The following is a 23,715-nucleotide window of genomic DNA, read 5'->3' as shown; positions in this document are numbered from 1 at the left end:
GAACAAAAAATAAATAAATTTGCTACAAAGATATTACATTAAAATTTGTATATTGTCTTTTATGCTAATTTATTTTGATATTTCTTATTTTATTTTATTATATTATCTTTTATTTCAACTTAGTTTATTATTATTTAAATGCCATTTGATTGAATCGGAAAATTTGACGTTGTATATTAAACGAAAAAAAACGACCCAAAAACGTTTACGATTTTAGGTCGAAATATTGCATAGGCAGTATATTACCCACTATCTATATATTAATACGTAACAAAATTTCCATACAATCAATTGACAGGCTCTTTCGCATACTTAGCATACGTAAAATCATATAAAAGTTATATGAATCGATTCGTATTGATCAGCCGCAGTGCATAGGTCTATTTTTGTTAACAAATATTACTTTATTTGTTTATAATTAATAGAAAAAGTTTTTTGTAAATTCGAAAATCTGTGCAACTATCGAAATTGCCATCTGTAGGACGCATTATGTTCACAAACCCCCCTGAGTACATAGCTCCAAATTCTCAATTGTCGCGTTGCTCAAATGTGTCATCTCTACATATGTATATATTTGTACACGCCAAACGGTGGGAGAACTACTGCTTCGCTCATTTTCTGTTGAAATAAAATATTGTTTCCCATTGTTGCCAATTACCTATATTGGTCTGTACCAAAATCCTTAAACAATTGTTCTAAAATAATTGTTAGCGCACAAAAAAACTTTAAATAACTTAACCGGCCTATTTTTTTGGACAAATTTTACTTACACGTAAAAGCATAGGTCTTTATTTAACAGATTCTTTGTTTTTCATTTTAGGTGCTTTAAAAAAATGAAATCAGAAACAATGAGTCAACTTTTGTTCAAACTCACTAAATTTATTTATTTGTAACAATTAATTGCAAATTTGACCCAAATGTTTTTTGCATTTCCAGATTTTATGCTCATTTTAGATATATCACGTCTTATAGTGAACAAAAAATAAATAAATTTGCTACAAAGATATTACATTAAAATATGTATATTGTCTTTTGTGCTAATTTATTTTGATATTTCTTATTTTATTTTGTTATATTATCTTTTATTTCAACTTAGTTTATTATTATTTAAATGCAATTTCATTGAATCGGAAAATTTCACGTTGTATATTAAACGAAAAAAAACGACCCCAAAACGTTTTCGATTTTAGGTCGAAATATTGCATAGGCCGTATATTTACCACTATATTTATTATTAGGCTAACTTTGTTTGATTATATGCCCATTAATCGGATGCTTAGATCCCATAATCCTAATTTGTTTATATCGCTTAAAATTATGAAATCAATTTTATTTTAGTAAATATGTTTGCGTGAATAATTTCAATAATTTTGTTTGTTTTTCTTTTCTTTCTAATTTATTCTGCTTTGTTATATCTTAGTATTATATCATTCTCAGACGATATTTTATGGTAGATATGGTCATATATATTCATGAAATGGAATGTTCACAAATTTAGTACAAATTAATTACGAACATAGATCTCAATGGGAATCCCAACATTAAATATTCGAATATTAGAATCTTCATATTTCCACAATGATAACATTAAAACCCGGAAAAAGGTCTAAGCACACTTATTGCGTTTTTATGTGGAACTGTTTATTCACATCACTTAATTTTTTCGCACTTTAAGTACTTTATTTCTTTTTCTTTCATTTAAATTTTTTAGTAAAATCTGCCTTCTTTCTCATTACATAATTTTTTTATGTTTTTATTTTTTATGAAGGTATCCTCTATTCTATTCGAAATTTTCGTTTTGTGTCACACTTATGTACATACTACATATGTATTTATACAAAATTAAACTCGGGTGGCGTGAAATAGGCTAAATTCTTAAGCACATTTCTTCGATTTTAACTAAAAGTTCGTGTTTTTGAATTATGACACTATTGAAGTAAATGCGCGATACATATATGTATATGGGTGATATAGGCCTACTGGGGAACCGAGCACACAAAACTAACTTCGGTAGCGCCCCAACGTGGACCTCCCGGGTGGTGTGGAAAAAGCTATTTTTCAATTTAATGTCAAGTAATTTCCCCTTAATTCTATGTCAATTTCTTTTGATTTTACATTTTTTTTATATTTTTGTTTAAGGAGCTCCATACCAAAACGTTATAATTACATTTGAAAATTTTGTAGAAAATTTAAGAAAATACAATAAAAATAAATAATAGTTTAAAAAAACTAAAAAAAACACGCTTTTATAGCAAACCGAACTAAAAAATAGAAAATAAATTTCAATTTAAAAGAGTTTATATAACAGTAGTAGAAGGTTAAACAATCGTTTATAGTTAATCACCTCAAAATAAAATTATAATAAAATTTAAGTTATTAACAGAATAATTTAATTCACAGTAAAAAGCGTGGGGTGCTTGATATTGAATGTTACAATTATTATATTGGCAACTATCTGAGAGGAAAGATATGAAATGTAGTCAAATGCACCCCACGCTTTTTCCTCTAAATTAAATTATTCTGTTAATAACTTAAATTTTATTATAATTTTATTTTGAGGTGATTAACTATAAACGATTGTTTAACCTTCTACTACTGTTATATAAACTCTTTTTAATTGAAATTTATTTTCTATTTTTTAGTTCGGTTTGCTATAAAAGCGTGTTTTTTTAGTTTTTTTAAACTATTATTTATTTTAAATTTTTTAGTTCAAATAATTTTAAAAGTTTTAGTCGAGAGTGATGAAACCTCGAAACGCCACGATCCATGGATGAATCCAACCCCACGGCACCGAAAAGGGCCAAGACGCAGGGCGGCTGAACGCGGTCTTTCGCCGAAATTGCCAAGGGTCGGCAGATCAAACCTATGGCCATTCAAAGTGGTAATAAGGCCAATTGACCTTATGACCGTTGACCTTATGTCAACACACCATCATATTAATGCATTGTCATCGAGCCTTGATATGTGTGCAAAGTTTCGATCAAACTTATGGCCATTCAAAGTGGTAATAAGGCCAATTGACCTTATGGCCGTTGACCTTATGTCAACACACCATCATATTAATGCATTGTCATCGAGCCTTGATATGTGTGCAAAGTTTCAATCAAACTTATGGCCATTCAAAGTGGTAATAAGGCCAATTGACCTTATGGCCGTTGACCTTATGTCACCACACCATCACATTATTGCATTGGCATCGAGTCTTGATACGTGTGCAAAGTTTCAATCAAACTTATGGCCATTCGAAGTGGTAATAAGGCCAATTTACCTTATGGCCGTTGACCTTATGTTACCACCCCATCACATTAATGCATTGTCATCGACCCTTGATACGTGTGCAAAGTTTCAATCAAACTTATGGCCACTCAAAGTGGTAATAAGGCCAATTGACCTTATGGCCGTTGAACTTATGTCAACACACCATCATATTAATGCATTGTCATCGAGCCTTGATATGTGTGCAAAGTTTCAATCAAACTTATGGCCATTCAAAGTGGTAATAAGGCCAATTGACCTTATGTCACCACACCATCACATTAATGCATTGTCATCGGTCCTTGATACGTATGCAAAGTTTCAAATTAATCAGACTTCTAGAAACCGGTGAAAATTAAGCTCAAAGATTCCGCTACATACAGGCCAAGCTAATAAAAGCGTGTTAATTACAACGTCTTAATAAAAAATTTAAGTAAGTTAGACCAGTTTGCTATATTTCCACTCACTGCTTAACTATTAACACATTATTTTACTACCCCCAACACTGGGTGCATAGACTGAGTTGAAAAAAATACAAGTTGGTCGAATTTCGACCACAGGCGATACTAGTTTATATTATTGGAAGAAGAAAGTTGCGAGAAGGTCAAAAGTAAAATTTGGAGAGATCACAGCAATCCATTTGAGTTGCCAGAGACAGCGTATTTAAAAATATTTCTTAATGTGGGTTTCTAAATATTTATAGTGTATTTGCAGTTACATTGCATACTATCGCATAAATGCTTTCCGAATGGTATTGGACACCATTGAAGGACGCTTAACTCGGTCGGAAGATCTGCCAGTGCTGCAACTAGCAGCTAGGTTACGATTTTTAGCTGAAGGACCCTATCAAAGATCAGTTAGCAAGGATTCTAGCATGAGTGTAGGTAGAAGCACGGTGTCAACGATTTCAGATGATGTGCTTCGTGAAGCCCTTCGCAATATCTGGATGTTTCTCCATAAATTCAGTCAAAATACTGTTTTGCATTGAATTTTTATGTTTTCCTCTATTAAGAATAAAAATATGTATATGTATGTAAATTTACATTTATTTTTATAAAATAAACCTTTATTTACTTACATTTTTAGAAAATACGCAACTGCAAGATAAATACTAGGAAAAAATTTAATCCAACAGCATTTAACTGATTGGATTATTTCCGATAGCAAAATCGATATTATCGGATTCTGTGACACCTAAAACCGACACTAATTCCAATTCGAACACTAAACCGATAACATTGGATTTCATGACACCAAAGCAATTATTTTGTCGGTTTTAAATCCGATTCCGACAACAATTGGATTCCATGACAACCCTGATTGTGACGAATATTAGCATCACTAAGCTGCTACTAAATAAATGCACAACAACAATAAAGCAGTCACTCTTATGTAGAAGGCGACGAAGAGATATCTCCCACACACAAATATTTAGGCATTAGCTGAAGTAGTTACTCACACATACACACGCTAATTGCTCATATGGGAGACGGGTGGACTGTAGATATACGTGTATATAGCTGTTAACTAACCAAGCATGAGCTACAACTGTTCGCGAAGTTACTAGACCTTAGGAGAAATGGGTGGACGAGGAACCTGAGTGTATAAAAGCAGCGCAAGCTGAGTAATAACTATTCAGTAATCAGTTTGATTTAAACACGCTATTAGTTGCGAAGTCCAGTATAATTGTACTACTCACAAAGTAGTCTAATAAAAATAATTTTGCAATACAGAATATTGGAGTGATTTATTCAACAGTTTAGCGATTCGAACGTTAGCAGAAGGTTTCAAATAAGCGGAATTTCCCAAAATTCGTTACCATATGCTTTATCTTTTGTTTGCAAGTGTGCAAAAGATCACTTGGTAGAATGGTGAAGCGCACTAGAAAAACTAGAAAATTTGCAAATCGATTGGCAACAGAATGCGCCTGATGAAACATTTTTTCAATTATTCAAGTGTCTCGTTGTTATTTGCCTCATTAACCTGCTTTTTTATCATTCATTATTGCTTTGTGATTGTGTAATATTTGCACGCTCTTGCGAACCAGTTCAATGGCCGATACAGAAAAATTATATCAAATTATCTTAATTAGTTTATAGTCTCTATAATAATAATAATAATTTGCCTAGATATTTTTCCTTTCATTTGTGGTTCGCAACTTTTGATTTCACATACAAATTGGCGCGATTATGGTAGAATTACACTCGTAGTGATTTCTGCGCTATTTCGGGATTGTTCCCACGATCCCAAGACTATCTCTGAATCATTTTGTAACATTCTTAAGGATTTTTTAAGGATAAAATCGTTACTATTTTGAGTCCATTTCATTATTGTTTTCAGGATTAATTCGAAATTTTTTAAGGGTTAATTTCGGAACTATTTTACAACATTTCGCGATTGGTTTTAGCATTGTATTAGAGCGATTTTGAGACCTTTTTGTTTTGTACTTGGAAGAATTTCCTGATTGTTTTATGGATAGTCTTAGGACCAATTTGGAACTGCTTCTATATTATTTTTATATCCAGATCATTTCGGAACTATCTTTGAGAACGTTTGTATCTTTGGAGCTCCTCGGGATTGTTTTAAGGAGGATATGAGATGTCTTTTCGGATATTTCTGTAACTGCTTTTAAATTATTTCGATCACCGGATCTTTTCGAAACTATTTTTAAAACACTGTTGGAGTTTTTAAGGATCATATTAGAAAAATTTTAAATTTCTGGAACTGCTTTTAAGTTATTTCTGTCTCCAGATTAAAAATAAATTATATCCAGGCGCCATATACCTCCGAAGAGCTTTAGGCCGAGCTTCTCTTCGAATTTGCTTCGTGCTCCTTTTAAGTTTTCCTACAAATTTTCTGGACAGTGCCTACATGTTGTATGCCTGCTCCAAACGGCATCTGCAAGGCAAATGAGTTTTCACTGAGAAAATTTTCAATGCAGAAATACACTCGGTGCGTGTGCTAAATCACTGCCAAGGGGCAGCCACGCTTAAAAAAAAACGATTTTGTAATTGAAAAGCTTGTTTCTAACCTTTTTATGTAGCTTTGTCCGGGACCTGAACCCATGATCATCGGTGTGGTAGGTGGAGAACGCTACCACTACACCACGGCTGTATCTTCCAGACTAATTTAGACATATATTTGCAAAATTTTGGGATTGTATTAAGGATTGGAGTTGCCGTAACAAATTAACGTCGTTATGAAAGTGAATTACCCGATTATCGTTATTATAATTGTGCGAACTAATTCTGGAAATTAAAACTTAAGTCATAACTTAAATTGACCGCATTTCCTACTGACTCCGAGCCAAAATCCCTACAGCCCTCCCGAAGCACAGTATCATTACGCTGTTTTTATCACTCCAACATTTCTGTCATTGCCCCTACGCTTTAATTTTGTTCCGCTGTGTTTAAGTTCTTGAGTTCCCTCAGCTTCTAGCATATTATGATTTTTGTTCTTAGAAATGTTCCAAGCTCTGGTACAACAAATCCGCCGTCTGCTTGTTCATTTGGAAGATGTATTAGTTCGAAACACTCGAAGTTCCTTTCAATACCGTTTCAGTATATAAGGGGTTCTGACGATGCAACAGGTTCAGTGAGGCCTTCAGCTTCTCCTCATATTTGATCCATACCTTGGACTATGGTATCGTGGAGTTCAGCACTCTGTCCTCGACCCAAGCCATGTGCTACTGCCATGGAGGTCTAGGAGTACACCCTTTAGTTATTTCAAGGTATTATTGTTGGTTTAAAAATTTGGTACGATCCGCATCATTCTTATACTGACCCTAAGTAGCGCCTTTTTGTAGATTCATCGAGTAAGATGGATCATCTTCTTTACCCCTTTTTCTGTCATCCTGACGTACTCTACTATTTCCTTCCTCTTTCCACTTTGCAGTTTTCGATGTATATAGGTCAGCGCTATTGCAAGTTTCTCTTTAGCCCTGCCTTACGGATATGTACACACTCCACGAAAGTCTTGGGGAGTGTTATCGATGTTGATAGTCCTTTGCCGGATGCAGATCCGGTACGTTCCGGTAACAAGCACCATTAAGGTACTAGCCCGACCTTCTCGGGAACGATTTAATATCACCACGAGAAAGCTTGTAAGCCATCCCGTTCTCCCACCTCCTAGCTCCATGAGTAACTTGGGGTTGCCAGAGCCTCGTTTGTTAAAGAAACAGGATTCGCCACGGGTAGGTGAGGTTGATAATTGGCTTGGAGAAGCTATATAATGCGCTCGCAACCCCTTGAAAAGGTTGCGCTACACAACCACTTGAATCAATTTGGTATTTTAGTATCCTCTTACGAGAGGCATACCTGCCGCGGGTATATTGCAAGCCCCATAACCCGCTGGGGGAAGTTTGGGAATTGTCATTGCGGCTAGCTTTTGTCTTCAGTCGCGCTGCCCCTCTTCCTTCACGCGGCTTCTTCCAGCTGCGAAAGCGAGGATTTCACGCAGTAAAACTCTCGTCAGTGAGCTGCTAGAAAGGATAACATTGGGAAAGATCGGTTCTAAATAGCTATTTATGGATTTTTTTAAATTTATTTATTTATTCTTTCTTTATAAAAAACCAGTAAGGAAGTCTAAGTTCGGGTGAAACAGAACATTACATACACAGCTCTACACTTTAAATGCTGTTGTTGTTTGTTTTGTAGGCTTAATGGTGTTACAAGGCTGCGCAACAATACATATACATATGGTTCTATTCTGAACAAATTTTTCTTCGAGTTATGGCTCCCGAAACATAGAAAATTGCTTAGTCATAAAAGGGGCGGAGCCATGCCCATTTTTTAAAATTTGAAGTTTTTCCTATTTATTATTATAAATCCACTTGGAAAGTGAAATACCATTGATATAAAGCACTTTTTTGCAAAGATATAGCTTATTTTATTCGTCCACGACTCTTTTAAAAATCTTTTATATAAAAGTGGGCGTGGTCTTTAACCGATTTCGTAAATTTTTCTTCAAAGCATTCCTTATAGTAAGGGCAGCCTCTCTGCCGAATTTTGTTACGATAGGTTTAACGATTTTTTATTTATGATTAATAATATTTGTAAAATTGATTTTATCACAAGTGGGCGGTGCCACGCCCATTTTAAAATTTGTTTTCAAATTTTCATCAAGAGTCTCAATATCAGTCCACACGTCAAATTTCAACATTCTGGGTTATTATTTACTAAATCAGCCCTATTCTGCATTTCGACTTGGATTGGAATTTTACCGATTTGGCAATTTTGGTATTCTGTGTTCCAATCTATTTCGATCCAACTTTGAATCGTTCGATTTTGTTTATTCTCTGCATTCCGATCGTAGTTCCGTTTTTCTAAGTTGCAAATTTGTTGGCGGAAAAATATTTTCTTTTTATTTTTTTATTAATTTATAACAGAATTTTAACAAAAATGTAAGTAAAACTTGTTAAGAAACGTAAAAGGTTTGATGATGATTGTTTTTTATATGTTTCCAGGTCAAAAACACCATGTCCATGTCGAAGTCCTTGGACGTATTTGCCCCGCAAAAGTATCTAACACATACTTGAAAGCATCCTTATTAAGTCGAAAGTTTTTTTGAAACTAAATAAGAAAATAAGTCATTAAACTTTACCACTTTTAAGTTCAATGTCTTACAACTCGTCACTCATCTCAAATGGATTACACAAATCTCGCAATATTTGCCTTTCCATTCTCGCCTGGCCATTTTCGTATGCGTTGCTTTCCAACTCCACAAATATGCCGCGGCTATTGATTCCATTATAATAGACAGCTATAATTTGTGTCTGTTCGTTGGGTCCAATTATATGCCAAAGCAAGCTGCCGGAGTAGAGGAAGGTGAAGCGTAAACGTAAACAATCCTTGCGGAAAGAATAAATAAATCTTCATAAAGTATTTTAGGCCAGTGCAATGAAATTTGCATCCATAAAATTCAGAAAATGTCAACTATATTCGTGCAAGAATCCGTTTTAACAAAACTTGGTGGCCACGGCAGGGAATTGGCCAAAAGAACGACAAAAACACACATACTATTATGAAAGCACTTCACTCAAAAAAATATAACACTGCGGCAATATATTCTATTGCTTTTTTTTTGTACAAAATGGCGTGGATAATAAAATATAAACGTTTTTCAGTGTTTTTTACAAATTTTCTTTAATTTATTTTGTTCCAATGTTCACACATTCCGTACAAACAGCTGATTTAGAAAAATCATTTGCTCTTCCTCTTCTCGTTATGATTCCGTCATAATGCAGAATACCCAACTTCGATTAAAGCGGACCGTAGAACGGGAACGTAATCGAAATGCAGAATAGGGGTTAATAATCAGGCTTTTTGTGTTTTCCAAAATGTTATATATATAAAAAGTGGGCGTGGTTATCATCCGATTTCGCTCATTTTCAATGCCAATCTTTTCTGGGCCTAGATAAGCTCGTGTACCAAAGTCGGTGAAGATATCACAATATTTACTCAAGTTATCGTGTTAACGGACAGACGGACGGACGGGCATGGTTCAATCAAATTTTTTTTCGATACTGATGATTTTGGTATATGGAAGTCATAGATATAGACTTCCTTTATACCTGTACAACCAACCGTTATCCAATCAAAGTTATAATACCCTGCGTACAAGTACAGCTGGGTATAATAAAAGTTACATTTAGTCCACTTAACTACATATATCTTCCGTATCAAGTTTCCACTCCAACTTAAGTGGCTTAAGGACTTAGTATTTATCGCTGCATGAATAACTTAATTAGAAGTCTTTAAGGGACACTTAAATGTAATTATTTCCGTTCTAGTGGTAAATAGTATTATCTTCATCTTTGCCCGTACACGCTGAGACTGTACGTTTTCGCCCGCCCACTATATTCAGGCGTGACTTTTAACAACAATAGCAATCAATAAACTTTAGTTTATCTAATCAGCTATAAAAGTTGCGTGAGCTGTTAAATGGCTGCAATTAAATATATTGTTACGAATATTAGCAAAACTAAGGGGTGCTGCTATCTCTAAGCCGATGCTAAGCAGTGACGTGAATTCACATCAATAATTCAATCATTATGTATCTACATAAACAAAACAATAATTGCGTCTACACATAGATATGTACCATGTACGTATACGAGCAGCGGAGAAACAATGCACAAACACATGCATATATCTGAGATACTCCTGAAAGTATGCAATGAGAGAAGCTATAAAATCGTGCAATTGTAGTTACAGCTGAGAAGTTTGAGAGCTGATGGCATCTAGTAGATTCTGGAAATGGAAGCGCCTAGAAGATGCGTACGTTGAAATCAGAGAGTATAAAAGGCAGCAAATGTAGAGGCGCTGGAATTCAGTTTGATTTGAGCTATCAAGCAGTTTCGATTAAGACGCTATCTAGTGAGCCATAGCAGTATTATTTTCAAAGTCAGTTTCAGTTAAGCTATCAGTTTGGTTATTAAGCCAGCTAGTTGCAAAGTATAAGTGTTATTGGAGCAGGCATGCTTAACGAACGAAACGATATCATTTCGTTACGATAATCAACGTTAATAAACGCTACGAAGTCACTTCGTTTCGTTTATTAACGTTAAGATCGTCAAATTATCGTTAATTTGGCGTTCTTAACGTTAATAAACGAAACGAAATGACTTCGTTTCGTTTATTAACGTTGATTATCGTAACGAAATGATATCGTTTCGTTCGTTAAGCATGCCTGTATTGGAGTTATTTATTCAACAGTTTCGTGATACGAACTTAGCAAAAGGGCAAATAAGGAGGATTTGCAAGTAAATTCGTTACAATATCTTTTGTAGTTAATCAAACTTTTTCAGACAAATTGCATGATCACCCCTAATTATAAATAAACATAGCTAAGTATGTATAAAGATAAGACTCAGGCAAGTCCAAACTTAATACCAATGATTATTACTTCAGACAGCATTATGCCAAAAAGTTATTCAAATTTGCTAAATCGTGTAGGTGAACTTGACAATGTTCACTAATACAGATAAAATAAGCAAATTACCTTTGTGAGATGCCAGAATAGAATTTACAGTTGAGTTACAAAGGATTAAAAGTCCAAGGGATTCAAAGGGATTGCGTACAAGGGATTGCCAGCGCCATTCATTGCTTCTCCAACCCGATTGTCAACCTCACCCACGCTAGGTAAATCCTGTTACAAATATGAATGTATCATATATACATTTAGTAGGCGAGGCTTTAGCGACCCCAATTTCCTCACGAAAGGAGGAGGTACGATGACCTAGTATTCAAAGTTAAACTGCTAACACTCTCTAAAACCTTCGCAGACTACAAAACAAACAACAAGTTTGATTTCATTAAAACAAAACTTTGTTTTAGAATGAAAGTCGACCGATTTTAAGTAGAAAGATGTTAAGGTTATATGCTCAGTCCAAACTGTAGTTTCCCGACTTTTGAGACAAGAATTCATTATGAATGACCGCGTAGCTTCAGTTTTCGGACTAGTTCGACTGTCCACTACGTTAGGGTAGTAGCATATCAGGTCATTTGTTCGACCGTCTTGGGATAGCTTTTGCTTTACCACTTTGAGTCTTCTTGGGAAGGACAAAGCCTCACTTGATAAATATACATATATGTCTATGTATTCACATTTGTAACAGGAGCCGTAACGCGTAGGTGATATTTAAACTTGGTTGATAGGCTATAATCAATGCGATTTACTCCAAGGGTGTTCGGAATATAGAATTTTTGAAAAAATCAGCATCTTTTTTGGATAAGATGCTTTTTTAATAACTTGAGGACCATTTCAAAACATGTTCGACTTGGCTCATTTTATTTGAATTCATATTTCTTTATTAATATTCTGAAAAAAAAAAATGTAAAGTGAGCATTTAAATTTATTATATAACGAGCCGGACCCGTGCGCATCTTGCGCAACCAATATAAAACTGTCATCAAAAATCAGCTGTTCTATCAATTAATTAAAACTTACACAGCTTGCGCTGCCATCTAGCGTATGATAGCAACTGCCAATAATGCAGTGAAAATATTCACAATAGTGCCAAAGTACAAATAGATTTCTTTGTGTGCTCACAATTGACAAATCTTAATTTATAAAAAACACGTGTCACACACTTGAGGCTTGAGGCCAATGGACTCCTAAACTACTGAACCGATTTTGAATTTGTTTTGCACCCCGTGTGTAGTTTGATCTAACTTGAAATATAGGATAGGTCTCTAGGGTCTCGAGATATAGGCCAAAACGTGGACCTGGGTACCCCTAGAATGTGTGTATAGAATATGGATATCAAATGAAAGCTGTTGATGAGTGCTTTAGTAGAGGGTAATTTTCATACCCTTGGGTGACTACGGTCTCGAGATATAGGCCAACACGTGGACCTGGGTACCCCTAGAATGTGTGTATAGAATATGGATATCAAAAGAAAGCTGTTGATGAGTGCTTTAGTAGAGGGTAATTTTCATACCCCTGGGTGACTAGGGTCTCGGGATATAGGCCAAAACGTGGACCTGGGTACCCCTAGAATGTGTGTACAGAATATGGATATCAAATGAAAGCTGTTGATGAGTGCTTTAGTAGAGGGTAATTTTCATACCCCTGGGTGACTAGGGTCTCGGGATATAGGCCAAAACGTGGACCTGGGTACCCCTAGAAAGTGTGTATAGAATATGGATATCAAATGAAAGCTGTTGATGAGTGCTTTAGTACAGGGTAGTTTTCATACCTATTGGTGACTAGAGTCTCGAGATATAGGCCAAAACGTGGACCCGGGTACCCCTAGAGTGTGTTTATAGAATATGGATATCAAATGAAAGCTGTTGATGAGTGCTTTAGTAGAGGATAATTTTCATACCCCTGGGTGACTAGGGTCTCGGGATATAGACCAAAACGTGGACCTGGGTACCCCTAGAATGTGTGTATAGAATATGGGTATCAAATGAAAGCTGTTGACGAGTGCTTTAACAGAGGGTAATTTTCATACCCCTGGGTGACAAGGGTCTCGAGATATAGGCCAAAACGTAGCCCCCGGTACCCCTAGAATGTGTTTATAGAATATGGATATCAAATGAAAGCTGTTGATGAGTGCTTTAGTAGAGGATAATTTTCATACCCCTGGGTGAATAGGGTCTCGGGATATAGGCCAAAACGTGGACCTGGGTACCCCTAGAATGTGTGTATAGAATATGGGTATCAAATGAAAGCTGTTGACGAGTGCTTTAGCAGAGGGTAATTTTCATACCCTTGGATGACTAGGGTCTCGAGATATAGGCCAAAACGTAGACCCGGGTACCCCTAGAATGTGTTTATAGAATATGGATATCAAATGAAAGCTGTTGATGAGTGCTTTAGTAGAGGGTAATTTTCATACCCCTGGGTGACTAGGGTATCGATATATAGGCCAAAACGTGGACCCGGGCAACCCTAGAATGTGTTTATACAATATGGATATCAAATGAAAGCTGTTGATGAGTGCTACAGTAGAGGGTAATTTTCATACCCCTGGGTGACTAGGGTCTCGAGCTATGGATATGGATATCAAATCGAGCTAGAGGCCAAATCGTGGACCCGGGCACCCCTAGAATGTGTTTATACAATATGGATATCAAATTAAAGCTGTTGATGAGTGCTTTAGTACAGAGTAATTTAGGACTAGGACTGGCACTGAGACTCGGAATGGGACTGGGACTGGGATTGGAATAAAATACATACCACCTTCTGGGACAGGCAATAAGGGATGCAGAAGAATGAGAAGAAATTGAGAGAAGAGAAAAGAGAGAAGGAGATTGAGAAAGAGATAGAATGAGACGAAGATGGAGATAGATGGATCGAAGAAGACGGAGGGAGGAGTGAATAAAAGGATTAGGAAAAAGTGAAGAGGGGGGAGGGCAGAGTCAGACGGAAAAAGCTTATTAAAATGTATGCAGATTGGCCAAATTTGGGGCAGGATAACGTCTGCCGGGTCTTCTAGTTATTTTAATAAAATATAGCTAAACAAAAGCTCTAAGACCAAAATTGCCCAAAACTTGCTAATAGCCCGAATCTCCATCTTTACAACCAAAACTTTATTTATAGATTTAGATTCCAAATAAGAGCGAAAAATGAACAGCAATTAGAAATAATATGTATGATTTTTCCCTAACATCAATAACAAAAACAATTGTATAAAATAATATGAGCATGTCTCGCTAATTAAATACAAATATTAATATTGATATAATAGTGAACAGCGGAAGTACTGCTTGATAAACCCAATGTTACTAAGCACGGTTGCCACTTTGGTGCATTTGGACCAAAAATGGTTATTTCCAACCCCATTCGGTCCGCTGGTATCTTTTTTCAATTTTAGTTCTTTTTAGGCTGTAATCAAGATTTTAGTACTTTTGTTTTCTTTTTTTCACTGAGGAAAAATGTTTAACACTACCCACAAAATGTTCAAACCTTCATTAACCCTTGTATAAAGGACATAGCATTAACAACTGCAACCAGGCTCGGTGCCTCGGGGCAGTTTGAGCGCCGACCATATGGCCATAGCAGTATAGCGTCATCAATCACAAGACGAACATACTACCTGATTCCCTATCTGCGCTTCGAGGGAGACCTTAAGGCCACAATAGCGGTGGACGGTTGGCCCAAGGGTGCAAAAATGGCGGACGAGGCGATACATGTGTACACAGATGGTTCCAAAGTAGTGGAAGGAGTAGGGTCTGCGGTATATTGTGATAATCCGATAATAAGCAGATCCTACAGGCTGCCTGATTACTGTAGCGTTTTCCAAGCGGAAATATTAGCCGTAACCAAAGCAGTAGAAACCCTGGAAGAGAATAGCTTAAGCTGCAACCGTGTTAACCTTTATATTGACAGTCAAGCAGCAATTAAGGCAATAATTTCGCATAGCACCGCATCTCTGGGGAGAATCGGGACAGGGAGAATCATTCATCTATATTGGGTCCCAGGGCATATGGGAATAGATGGAAATGAAAAAGGGGCCAAACTAGCTAAAAAGGGCGCATCCCTGGAAGCTTGCTCCGTAGACGTCCCAGTTAGACTGGTCGAGATTAAGCGAAGGCGAGAGGTGCACATGATCGACTAAGCGGGAAAGGCGTGCGTTCAAGCGCGGGGCTGTAAAGTGTCGAAGATTATGTGTAGGTCTTACAACCTTAGACTAACAAAGTTGCTTCTATCATTAAAAAGAGGACTGTAGACTCATGACGGGTATTCTGACTGGACACTGCCTTCTGGCGTCACATGACTTTAAATTAGGCTTGGTTAGTGATAGCAGATATAGGAAGTGCGGGTTGGAGGAGGAAACGATCGAGCACGTTCTGTGCTCGTGCCCTGCACTTGCTATTGGGCAAGGTTTTTATGTTCAAGTTATGCGTGCAAGCATACCGATAGGTTATGAGAGCTTACTTACTTAATTGGCGCTTAACCGTTTAAACGGTTATGGCCGTCCAACCAGTTGCTCCTTCTCACTGCCAAGCGGCGCCAATTGGTCACACCAAGAGATTTTAAATCGTTTCCCACCTGGTCCTTCCAACGGAGTGGGAGCCGCGCCCTCTACCCATGCTCCCATAGGCGGGTTCCGATAGAAATACTTTCTTGGTTGGAGCGTCATCTTTCATTCGCATAACATGGCCTAGCCAGCGCAGCCGATGCGTTTTAAATCTCTGGACTATGTGGATGTCTGCGTATAGCTCGTACAGCTCATCATTAAATCTTATTCGGTACTCGCCATCGCCAGCGCGTAGAGGTCCATAAATCTTACGAAGAACTTTTCTCTTGAACACTCACAGAGCCGTTTCATCTGATGTCGTCATGCTCCATGCTTCTGCACCATATAGCAGGCCGGGACCGATAAGTGACTTGTACAGTATGATTTCATTTTGCTGTTATGAGAGCTTGCGAAACAATATATCGACATGCCAAACAAAAAGTGACCCCTAAAATTTTTACACAGAAACGGCGATGCAAAAGTCGGTTTCAGCTGCGCCTGTTTTTTAAACGGTTTTATTTAGGTTGACTTGACAGGCTGGGTGGACAGGCAGCACTTTTTTTGTAATTGAAATTTAAGTAACTTCCCGATAAGCTACAAGCTTGAAAATTGGAATATAGTTCAGAACCCGATGACAATGCAATAATAAGAAAAATCACCGCTAGGTGGCGCAAGGATTGAGATATTCACAAAAATCGTATTCGTGGTCCGATTTGGCTCATATTTGGAACACATAATACATACATACAAGAATAGAAAGCGACATATGATGTCCGATTTGACTCATATTTGGAACAAATATTACATACAGTCCGGTAGAAGTGACAAAAAAATATTTTTGAGTTGGAGGAGGGACAAACATACGTGGCGCAGAGTCGAGTAAAGTCTTTGGAAGGATTATGTATTGAGGACTTAGATTGTAACAAATTGTCAGGAGAGTCCTTGTAATAATGAGTCACTAAATGAACTAACTAGAATGAGAAATAATGGACAGTTTTATTAAAAACAATACTTACATATAGTAATAATAATACTAAAAGCTAGAAAATAATTAGGTAGGTCATAGGTACTAGTCGTCACACTCCTCACCAGTCTAGTGCATTGATCACACAATTAAATAACAGCGTTGGGCGCGTGAATTTTCTAAAAATGTTAGGCGAAGCATAACCTTATTAAGGTTCAATTGGTCTTACTTATGACTACCAACAGAAATTTGACGCGTGCAACGCTTTTATTTAATTGACTGATCAACGCCCTAGATTGATTAGGAGTGTGATGACTAGTACCTATGACCAACCTAATTATTTTCTAGCTTTTATTATTATTATTAATGTAAGTATTGTTTTCAATAAAACCGTTTAACTTAAAAATTTTCTTTTAATTATTTTATTTTCAAGTTTTTAGTCTTTATTTAATTGCCTATTATTTCTCATTCTATTTAGTTCAGTTCGGCGGTCACCGTGGTGTGATGGTAGCGTGCTCCGTCTACCACACCGTATGCCCTGGGTCCACACCCCGGGGAAAGCAACATCAAAATTTTAGAAATAAGGTTTTTCACTTAGAAGACAATTTTTCTAAGCGGGGTCGCCCCCGGCAGTGTTTGGCAAGCACTCCGAGTGTATTTCTGCCATGAAAAGCTCTCAGTGAAAAACTCATCTGCCTTGCAGATGCCGTTCGGAGACGGCATAAAACATGTAGGTCACGTCCGGCCAATTTGTAGGGAAAATCAAGAGGATCACGACGCAAATTGGAAGAGAAGCTCGGCCTTAGATCTCTTCGGAGGTTATCGCGCCTTTCATTTATTTATTTAGTTCTTTTAGTGACTCATTATTACAGGGACTTTTTCCTGACAATTTGTTACAATCTAAGTCCTCAATACATAATCCTTCCAAAGACTTTGCGCCACTCTGCGCTACGTATGCTTGTCCCTCCTCGAAATCCAAAATATTTTGATGTCACTTCTACCGGACTGTACGTAATATTTGCTCCAAATATGAGCCAAATCGGACCACAATTACGATTTTTTGAATATCTCGATCCATGCGCCACCTATCGGAGTTTTTTTCTCATTATTGCATTGTCAACGGGTTCTGAACTATATTCCAAGTTTCAAGCTTGTAGCTTATCAGGAAGTTACTAAAATTTTAATTACAAAATTCGTGCACCGTGCGGCCGGACGGCCTGTCAAGTTAAGCTAAATAAAACCGTTTAAAAATATGAATCTTACATGCTTTTTCTGGCATTTAGCATACATACATATATACGTACATACATCATGTATGCATACAATTTATTGCAACTGGGTATTAAAGATATCTCATTTTGGGAATCATTGGTTACCCAAAATCCGCGTCGAATATTCGGTTGAACACTAGTATATACATGCATACATTCATAGTATATGTGTCTAGCTATACCGTGAATATCATACCTTTTGGAAGACGAGTTAATGCCACGACAAGCGCTTCGATTGTCTAATGTGGCGCTGCGTTGGTTAAATTTATTTACAAAATTGTTCTATTGTTAGCAGTAAGCAGAAATCAGTAGGTAAGATAAATAAACGCACGCAAATATGTCGTCTGTAGTAGGTTATGTGCGTATGTACACATGTAATTTTGAAACAAGTTGCAATTTTTGTGTCATTCAAATCACGCTCGTTTACTTCGTACTTAAAAACTTTGGTTAGTTGCATGTGCGCTAAGACACTTGTGGCATTGTTTACACTCGTAAAATTCCAATGGAATTTTTTTCTTTTTTTTCAAACAGCTTAGTAACACATTTAACGATAAAGTAATGATACGGCACGCAATAAATGGGAGGACAACTGCTGTAATTTCATTTTTAAAAGAAAATTACAATACAAATCGACTTCATCAGCTCTTTCACCCCCCTCTTCAATTTACTTTTTTCTTCAACATATTTTCATGTCATACGTTGTGCAATGAGTATGTAAAAAAATAAATATATACACCAAATACACTCACTATTTATAACAATTTCACTTCGCAACAACAATAATGCATACAAAAATTCAAGTTGTTCTTTTGTACATACATATATTCTATAACGCGCAAGAAGCAACAAATTGTAGAAGTCAGTCGGACGTATCAGACATACATATAAGCCGAAAAATTCTTGTTTTTTTGTTGTACTGTTATTTTAACCACATTTCTATTAAGTAATCAACACACCAAACTCTGCTGTACCTACTTTTATTAACTTGTGTTTCTAATAAAAATTCATTTGCTCACAAAACATCATAAATTCACTTCGAAAAATTTGCACCAGATACCCAAAAACCGGCATAACAACTGCTAGCCAAATTCAGTCGAATCAAACCTTCAACTATTGTGAACGACCTACTAAATCTGCGCGTCGATGACTGGTCGCTCACGCGTTTCGTATAAAACTGAAGTCATACAAGAGCAATATCTGTGGTGGATTGTAGCCACCATTAACTGAGCTCTCTTGCAATACGGTATGTCCGCGATAGGCTCTTCTCTCTGCTCAATTTCATACAAAGAAATCACTACTCCATTATCTACACATATCAGGGTGGTCCTTAAAAAAATTCACAATAAACTTTTTTTCCGTCTGATCCTTGGGACATAAATATTTTGGGCAGAGATATCAAGCATAATTTGGACCTCGATTCGTAGATCTTGAAAGTGGCCATCATCCGCCGTATTAGACAAAAATACTTGGCGCGATTTACCTCCGAGGAGATATATGGACTTAAAGCGAGCACCTTCGGCATGCTCCGCTATAACCACACCAAGCCGTTCGACGGTTTTTTACGCCGTTTCCTTTTCTTAACCCTTTACCTCTATATCTCGTACTCCATGAGTGCAACATTGTCGTTTAATGCGGATGAACTATCTTCCTTGATGGATGAGCTCACAATTAGTAGAGTCGGTGAGGATGAAAAATCTATGAAAATGTTAGTAGCGGATTTTATCACAATTGATACAACATAATACGATATAATCGATGAATAACGTGCTATAGTAGCGCGTTCAGTGAGGTTTGTCAGGCACCGATAGCTCAGATGCCAAAAAAATGTTTACTATGTCCACGTGAATTTCCTTCACCATTTTTTATGAAGAATGAAAAATTATTATTAATTTAAAATGAAAATTTATATTTTTTGTTGTAATCAATTATTTTGAAACTAAAGAGTTGTTCCGAATTTCAGAAAAAAAAAACAAGTGAATGTACATATCTAGTTTATAATATATGAACGACTGACTATGAAGAAAGTAGCCATATGGTAAACTTTTAAATGTCAGACACAAAAAGCTCACATCATTGTAAATTTTACCAAGTAGCGCAACTAACAGCTGATCGGTGAAAATTCGCACATTCACACGCACAGTTATCGACTCAGTTTCAAAAAAAAATTTTGATTATTTAATTCAAATTTTAAAGTGAGATAATCCTTACAAATTTATGTATACAGAATATATATGGCGTGTTTGTTGTTATTAAAACAATGGTTTTATTTATATTAAAGCTTTTATGATTTTTTTTTTTAGCTTTGAAAAAACTCCGAACACCATTCCTTCATTATATGACATTCGACTGCCTAGTCCACTGCCTTCCACTCTATTCGCAACATAACCTCTACTTAACCTGCCAAACTATATAGTAAACAATGGCTCACATGTCGAATAAACTTTTTTTGTTCACATTTTGTTCTAAATATAATGCAATAATAAAGGTAATAGCTGTGTTTTTTTACATATATAGACGTTTACGCTTAAACTTTATATTGACTGCGAAGCGTCAAATTTTAAATACACCTCTGAAATTGCTGCGCATAAAATTAGTACCACTAAATTTCAATACGCATATATCAGAGAGTTGTCTCCGCTTTTCGGTACACCCTGTGCTGTATCTAATTGTTTAACCACTGCCGCTAGATGAGTCTCCTAAGCATTATCTAAGCGATAAGCGTTTTTTTACACGCAAACGTAAACGCATACGTGTGTAAAAAAAACCACGGCTAATGTCAACAACATAACCTCACTATTTTGGCAGCTCTATTTTCCACTATTTACTTGTATTACAAAAGTATTACGCTTCGATTGCTTTATTTTTTGTACAAATTTTCTCCTAAAACTTAGTTTTCGGCAAAATATTTTCTATATTCTTTTGGAGAGTACAAAGTTAGGTTAATCATTTTCTCTTAAAAATACTGCTAGCGGCTTATGTAAATTAGAGCTGCAAAAGTATCGATATTCGGCATACTCGATATTTAAGAGGGAGGGTATCGATATATTGCGATATATATCGAATTTTTTGTTATAGTGAAAAGCGCTTACTCAAGTTAAAAGCAATATCAAGTATATATCGGACATTTATGTAAATATAATATATACATGTATACATATATATGTAATATTATCTTCATAGCTTAGAAATGATCATAAAATACATTCTGCAAAGTTGTCCGCGATGGTAGCTTATACAGCGAAGCGAGGGTATATACAAAGTTACGACACCCTTTGTCATTCACTATGGGAAAAGGTCGAACGTCTGCGGCGGCTAAACCCCAGTAGGGTGCTGGCAAAAGCCTTTTACGTGATGATGGATCTTCATATGTTTTTTATATAAAAATTAATCTTATTTGGAGAGCTATGTGAATCTAAATTTTCAGTTGTATGCGATCGTTCTAGATGGTGAAACAAATTGGGCGTATTACCACTAGTATAACATTTTTTGCAATAGTATTACTGATTTTGTCAAAATGGGTCCAAATGCTTGACTTTGTACTTCGTACAATTTTTGTCTTCAAACTCAATGTTGTCTTCTGTTGCGTGTATATCTACGTAAATTTTACATTAAACTTTTGTAAGAATTTTTCAATAATCAGAGCAACCAACTTGTTAGGTATTCACCTAAAATAAACGCAAATCTTACATAATTTATGTAATTTTATTTATTCATGTTTTATTTGTCTTACCAAAGTTTTAGAAGCTGGTAATTCTGCCGCTACAAAAAGGAATAAGAAATGGGAATAAAGTACTCGATATTTAGACAAAAACATCGATAATCGCACCACGAACCTGGTATCGATGTATCAATATTTATATCGATACTTTTGCAGCTCTAATGTAAATATTGCATTTTTAAACGTATAGTAAAATCTACTCCGATCGTTGTACAATTCAAAGGCAGTTATATGGATATGATACCCAACTCTTAATAAGAAAAAACGTCAACGGGATGAGAACATCTGAATATTAATTCCATCATGGTTCCAAACTTTTAAAAAAAAAAAAAATCATGAAAGCATATTTTCGCTGTGATTTGGTCGCCACTGCTTCTCATGCGCTTTTCCCTGCGCTCCCTTTCGGCATACATTAATCGTGTCATAGTGATTTTAACACTTAACATGACGGGTTTAACTCATACAGTTTTGAGAAATTTTTTAATTTACACATTTTTTTGTTGTTTTTTTTTTTGAGTTTCTATAAGCATTTTATGAATCCTCTTATTGACTAAAAATAAAATAGGTTTATAATTTTTCATTGGGAGGATGTAGTTCTGGCTCCCTTCCGTGGGTTGCGATACATGAAGCACCTTTCAATCCCGTCTTGGTATATTCGGGTTTTCATGCTGTAGTGTGCAGCGTGTAACGTCCCTCCGCCATCACAACACGTGGTATCCGCACCTTTGCCTTTGGTATAGTGGGGATCAGTGCTCTGCTCACCACCTTCAACTTCTTGTTTTTGAAGGTGTGGATCAACTCCGTGCAGCCTTTCTGAAATCGCGTTATTGTACCATCCAGTTGTTTCGAAAGCTGGTAGCGCTTTATTTGGTTCATTATGCTGATTTTGATCATGAAACTAGTCAGCCCCCCTTCTACGGATCTCCACCTTTCGGCAGACCTCTGTCCATCAGTGTTGCTGCAATTCACCAGTGCCACAGTCAAGGACTGCTTATTGAAATGCAACTTTTTTGTGAACCAGCCTAATGTACCTACTTATTTATATACATTTAGGTAAACTTATATATGTACATATATACGTATGGGCTACATTTATGCTAGTATTCATTCCGCTGAGTAAGCGAATTTTAGACCCCTTTGTATTCGCCTCTTCGGAGCAAAAGGGCCAACTTACGGCAATGGTTGGTCAATTGCGCTCTTTGATTTCCTTTAGAGTTCATATCTTGCTGTGAGAGAGAATAATGCGCTCAGAAAACTATGGAATGAAATATTGGAAAGAGAATATTTTGATTTTTGTTGCCGGTAGCCGGCTGCTATAATAAAATTCTTATAGCAAATGAGTGTTTTACTCTCTTTCTTTATACGAGGGTTGTCTTTTATATTTTCATATTGGTACAGTTTTTGAGTGTAGAAAATTTGTTTTGAACCGGTTCATGGCATCTTTAGTCAGCGGAAACTGCCCAAGCAATTATGTATACCAGGGATGCACCTTAACGTTAAGCTAATCGTTTATCGAAAAATGTCCACCGTTTCCGTTGAAACACTTCGAAATATTATCGATAAAGAAATTATCAAGATAAATTGTATCTCGTTTTTAACCGAAACGAAAAGCCTTCGTTAACGTTAAAAACGTTAACAAAAACGTGATACTTTATGCTTGAATTGTGCTGGCAATGCTATAGCCATGGTGAAACAGTAAGGTGTTAACAGCGAGCGGACATACACACACAAACTCCATGTAATTTGTTTGTGTAGTTCGCTGGTGGTAATGTCAAAAATACTCTGAGAAATGTTCGGACTGTCAAAATTCATGAGAAAAGTTGCAATCAGCTTGGCTAATGCTTTCACCTTTAATGACTCCGCCATCAATCAGCTTTGCCAGCATAGTTTCAAATTAATAATCAACATAAACGATTTGATTTCGTTTTGATATGGCAGAAAACGAAACAAAATCATTTCGTTAATTTGACGTTCTTAACGTTAATAAACGAAACAAAGTCATTTTTTAATCGTAACGAAATGATATCGGTTCGTTGGT

At 36.2% G+C, this 23,715-nt stretch overlaps 2 protein-coding genes across 6 annotated transcripts in view; one reads left to right on the top strand and one right to left on the bottom strand.

Moving 5' to 3' along the window:
- Positions 1-23,715, top strand: part of sad (Cytochrome P450 family protein sad) — a 265,008-nt gene that overhangs the window by 179,160 nt on the left and 62,133 nt on the right. The window lies entirely within an intron of this gene.
- Positions 1-23,715, bottom strand: part of Cftr (CF transmembrane conductance regulator) — a 91,562-nt gene that overhangs the window by 55,004 nt on the left and 12,843 nt on the right. Inside the window, exon 1 of one of the 5 annotated variants that reach the window (XM_067780920.1) lies at positions 18,709-19,107. The exons of 1 other annotated variant lie outside the window; for it this stretch is intronic. The gene's annotated coding sequence lies outside the window, so the exon portion shown is untranslated. 3 more of the 5 variants (XM_067780925.1, XM_067780953.1, XM_067780933.1) reach the window with 3 other exon arrangements.

This window comes from Eurosta solidaginis, chromosome 1, assembly GCF_040869045.1.
Source record: "Eurosta solidaginis isolate ZX-2024a chromosome 1, ASM4086904v1, whole genome shotgun sequence".
NCBI classification, from domain to species: domain Eukaryota; kingdom Metazoa; phylum Arthropoda; class Insecta; order Diptera; family Tephritidae; genus Eurosta; species Eurosta solidaginis.
This window is presented reverse-complemented; position numbering and strand designations above follow the sequence as displayed.